We start from the raw sequence: 5,487 nt of genomic DNA, 5'->3' as shown, positions 1-5,487 counted from the left end.
CGGCCCGAATTCACTCGCTCGCACGGACGCGGGGGCCGAGCGCACAACGACCCGCGCCACCGCGGACCGGCGGTGCCGGCAAGGGGTCGGGGGTCTGCGGCGACGACCCGTCGGCGACAAGTCACACCGGCCAACGGCGGCGGCCGGAGGCGGCGGCAGGGACCCCGGGAGGCGGGCGACACCAAACCCAACGCACGCGAGCACGCTCACGCGCGGACACCGCCGGCACAGAGCGGACGGGGCCAGGCACGGGAACCGGGGTCGCGACGGGCACGCGGCGGCGACACGCCGGGAGAGCACAACGCCCCGGATCCGGGACCGGGGCGGGGGACGAAGCCACACGGCTCGAGACGGAGGAGACGATGCGGGCAAGCCTCTGGCACGGCGAGCAGGAGGGAGGCGCGGGAACCCGGGACGACATCGCGCAGGCACGCGAGGCGGCGCCCAGCGGGAGGAGACACGTCACGCCGGCTTCGGGCCCCCGGACGGCCAACTCCCGAGCGAGGGACGCACGCGGGAATCTCACCGCCACCGCCCCCGTGGCGTACCGGCGGTCCCGCTGGCAGGAGCCCTCGCGTCGTGAGCAAAACCGATCCGGGAAGACCCTTCAAAAGCCACCGCCGCCGCGACGACGTGCCTCCCCCACACCGGGAGGGCAGCCTCACGAGCCGAGCGCCGTCCCCCCCCACCAAGAGAACACACCACACACGCCCAACTCGACCGTCCGCCGGTGGCCGGCCACCAAGGCCAAACCGGTGAGGATCGCGGAAGGCTGATGCGGGTGAGGAGGGCATGCCGGAAGCCCAATAAGAGCAGCGGGGAGGGTCATCGGGTCGGGTCACCGGGGTGAGAGGCGAGCGAGCGAGCGAGCGGCCACCCCCCCCACGGGCGGGTGGCGCAGCCGCAAACCAGCGGGGAGGTGAGACCTTTCCGGGCACAGCCGGCACGCCAGGGAAACGAACGCGGGATCTCACCACCCCCAACTCCTGGGCGGTCCCGCGCAACGCCTGGGACACCGAGCCGGCCGACCAGCGGACCGGAAACCCCCACCGCGGCAGCGGCGGGCCCCCCCAAAAGAGGCCCGAGAGGGAAAAGGCAGCTCGCACACGCCTCAAAGACCCCGCGAGCGCCCGCGGAGCCACCCGCGCCAGCAGGGCCCCACCGCACCCATCCACACCGCCGGACACGGCACCCATCATCGACCGCCTCTTTTTCGGCCGCGTGAGCAAGGGCCCACACACACCGGGATCCTCGGCTCCGGAGGGCCAGAACCCCCCCGAGCGGCACACCACCACGGGCACGGCGGCCCCGGAACACCGCGGGGCCCGGCGCCCGGCACGGCGCCGTCGTCGCCAACGGGCGGCGGCCCACACAGACGCTCGGGAACAGCGTCGCCAGGGGCCGGAGGGGGAGGGGGACGGGACCCCCCAAAAACCCCACGGCACCCCAAGCACGAGGCCGGGAAGCCACACACCACACGCCCTCGCATCGCGACCCAGCACAGGCTCCAGGCTCCGCCACTCGACACACCGCGCGCGAGGCAGGGGCGGGGACGGATCGGGAACGTCCTCCACTCACCACACCAGACGACGGCCCGGGAGAGGCCCCGCGGGACCCTCCCCCAGCTCGGAGGGGGGAGGCGCGGGCACGCAGTTACCAACGCGGGCAGCCACTAACGCTCAAAAGCGGGACAGGGAGCGGCAGGGCCGCGGGAGCCCATCGGGGGCGGGCCCCCGCCAACCCGGCAGCGAACGCCGCCTCCCGAACGAGGATCGCTAGAGAACCTCTCCTCACTCTGAGGGTGGCCCGCACCCAACCCCGACGGGAACCCCGCCGGGACCAGCACACATCAAAGGCGTCCATCCTTCCCACCACGGGTGGCAGGGAGGGGTGGGGCGGGGGGGGTCTGCGGCAGCAGCAACACCAACCCTGGTCGGTCGGCCTTGCCGTGCGGGGCCAGAGCAAAGTCGCGCACACGGGCGGGGAAGCCCGCACAGGCCCGGCTCGCCTCCCACTGCAACATCTCAGGTCCCCCGGTGCAACAAGAGCCAGGTGACACGGCAGGGAAGACAAGCCAGGACCAGGGCCGGCAGCTCATGCGGGGAAGCCACCCGCCCGGCGCAACAAGGGAAGAGCGCTCCTCCTCTGGGGAACCGCCTCGACCCCCCCCAGCAGAGACGTCAATCTCTGCGATAACTTTTTTCTCACTCGCACAAGCCCCACAAACCCAAGGACGGCCGGGACACACCACGGGCAGCAGGCTGGCACAAGGCAACGGACAACGCCGGGATCGGGAACGACACCACCACTCAGCCTCAGGCACCTGAGAGAACCGACCGGGAGCGTTCCGGGAGCACCGCAAGAGGGCAGAGCGCGAGGCGCGGCTTTTCACACCACACAGCACGGGCAAGCACGGAGCACCGACCCTCCCTCTCCGCGGAGAGAGCCGACCCCCGTGCCGATAACGAGTCACGGGAAGAGAGGAGCAAGATCAGGGGCGCCCCCCCTCCTCCAGCGTGTACAAGTCCCCGACCTCACGGCGAGGGCAGGGAGAGCGCAGCCGGACCCGGTTGCCGCACCCCTGCCTCCCCGCACACCACCGGCGCCGGCACGGTGGGACGGTGAGGGCAGGGGCCCACGGGCAGAACGAGAAGAGCGGTCCCATTCGCCATGAATGTCCGTCCCTCGCCTGGCGCAGCTTAGGCCCGGGCCCGAAGGAGATCGCAACGTCACCACATCAATCACACCGAGGGGGCGGAGAAGACAGCCACACGGCACTCGGGAGGCGGTGGGGCCCAGGAAGCTCGGCTCCCGAGAGGGCCAACAGCCTGGGATAAAAGCGTAGCCAGGACAGACAACCTTTCGTGAGTAACGAGCGAGGTAAAAGGAAAAAAAAAAAATAAAAAATAAAAAAATAAAAAAATAAAAAAAATACCACGGGCTTCAGCGTCCCTGGCGCTCGGGATTACCAGGACACCTCCGCCGGGCACAGAGCCGAAAGAAGCTAGAGAGGAAAAAAAGAAAAAGAAAAAGAACCACGGACAGCGCTCGGGAGTAGCGCAGGTCAGCTGCCGACCAGGCCCGCCATCGGGAAGCGGCAGGTCGGGGGAGTCGGAGCTAGGGGCGATAGGGAAAAAAAAAAAAAAAAAAAAAAAAAAAAAAAAAAAAAGCCACGGAGGTCGGACGAGCACGACGGCAGGACGGGGATGCCGCACACGCACAGGCAAGGCAAGGCAGGACTCGCCCCCCGCCTTTTCCTCCTCAAGCCGGCCACGGCGAGGGAAGCACACCGCGCGGGCCTACCTATGCACCCCAGGCAACCAACCACTCTCCTCCTCGGCGTGCCGAGGCAAGGGCCAGAATCCGGCACCGGGAGCGGGGGAGAGATCAAGGACGACGGGACTCACTCAGCCACCAACCAACAACCACCACCACCACCACCACCACCACCACCACCACACCCACGAGCCACCACAGGGGCAAGGCCTGCTCAGGGCAGCGGGAGCCCGGGGTGCGGGGGGAAGGGCAGGGGGACCCGGACCGGGAAGAGACGGGAAAGGCCCGGCACACAGCATCCGAGAGAGCCCCAAAAGACCCGCTGACAGCCACCGGGACACGGCATGCCAGCACCCTCCTGCAGGTACAAAATCCTCACGTCACCACGCCAAAACCAGCTGGTCACGCAGGGGCGACAACTCGCTGGCGACAGGGACCTCTCGGAAACCACATCGGGGACACCTGTCCCCAACATGTCCCCAACAGAGCCAGACACGGAACTCTCAGGGACAGCTGGTCGACCACATAAGGCGAAGACAGACGAAGAGAGAGGGCGGGAGCGGGGTCAGGGGACGCACCCGCCCCACTACCCCGGGTGCGCACGGGCTCACGGCACGAGCGGCACGGGGAGCCTTCCCCCGGCAGACGCGAGGCACCCACTCCGAGAGGCACCCAGCCACCACACCCACACCGCGCGGGGTCGGTGGTGAGCGCCCTGCCGCCAGCACGCACACACGCGGGACTCCCGGGCTCGGGTCCCCGACTCCCGAGGTGCTCCCTCCGCCTCGACTTTTCCCCTACGCAGGGCCCACCGGGCAAGTCCCCGCCATCGCGCACACCGCAGACGGTAGGTAGGTAGGTCCCGGCCCCGAGGCTCGCCTCGGCCGTGCCCACGGCTCCTCGCGCCGGAGAAGTCTGTCCTCCGGCCTCCGGGGCCGTGGAGAAGGCCGTGGAGGAAGGCCACACGGGGCCGGCGACCCAGGCCCTCGCGCCCGGCACGCGCCAAGCGCTCACTCGGAGGTGACTCCGACGACCATCCTATGTCGGGGAGGGGCGGGGTGTAGGTCCCGGCCCCGAGGCTCGCCTCGGCCGTGCCCACGGCTCCTCCCGCCGCAGAGGTCTGGCCTCTGGCCTCCGGGGCCATGGAGGGAGACCACACGGGGCCGGCGACCCAGGCCCTCGCGCCCGGCACGCGCCAAGCGCTCACTCGGAGGTGACTCCGACGACCATCCTATGTCGGGGAGGGGGGGGGGTGTAGGTCCCGGCCCCGAGGCTCGCCTCGGCCGTGCCCACGGCTCCTCCCGCCGCAGAGGTCTGTCCTCCGGCCTCCGGGGCCGTGGAGGGAGACCACACGGGGCCGGCGACCCAGGCCCTCGCGCCCGGCACGCGCCAAGCGCTCACTCGGAGGTGACTCCGGGGAGGGGGGGTGGTCCGAGTCCGGGCCGGGACCGGCCCCACCACCTAGCGGCTCACCCGGGGACCCTTTCCCCCGACTCCCGAGACGTCCCTCGTACTCTCCTTCTTTCGCCCTCAAAGACCAGAGTCCAGGGAGGGGAGGAGGACAAGGCGTCGGGCCCAGACAGAACTACGGGAGGGGAGGAGGACAAGGCGTCGGGCCCAGACAGAACTACTGGTCGACCCGACCAAGCCGCCACCCCCGGCACAGACCGGGCACGGAAGAGAGAGCGGCGACTCACGGCCCCACCCCGCGCTCGCCTGCGGGCGCAAAGTCCGACAGAACAGCCGCCCCGGCGCCACAGCGACACCACGGCGACAGTCGCGCCCGGCACCCGGTAGAGGCCGGGCCTCCGCCCGGCTCGCTGCCGCCAGACCTCCTCCTTCACTCGCTCGCTCGGCTGAGAACGAGGGGACTGTCATATCAAGGCGGACGCCAGGGGGAGCACGACAACCGCCTTCCAACGACCGACTCCACCGAGCCGCCGTACCCCGGATCGGCGCGCGCCGGCCGGCTCTGAGCTCCGGAGACACAGAACACGGAAACGAATCGCCTCACTCCCCACCGCCACGCACCGAGAGGCACAACCTAGGTCAGGACCTGCAGCCGGGTCCTCTCTGCGACCTCACGAACGACACCAGAGCCACCAGAGACCTAGACCGAGATCGAGCCGCCGCCGCCGCCGCCAACCGCGACCAAAGTGAAACCAGGAACCAGGACGGGAGTCGCCCGAACGGAGCGGCCCGAACCCGAGA

The sequence above is a fragment of the Dipodomys merriami genome, unplaced genomic scaffold (genome assembly GCF_024711535.1).
Source record: "Dipodomys merriami isolate MVZ:Mamm:240054 unplaced genomic scaffold, mDipMer1.0.p SCAF_1420, whole genome shotgun sequence".
Lineage (NCBI taxonomy): Eukaryota > Metazoa > Chordata > Mammalia > Rodentia > Heteromyidae > Dipodomys > Dipodomys merriami.
Note: the sequence above shows the minus strand (reverse complement) of the source record.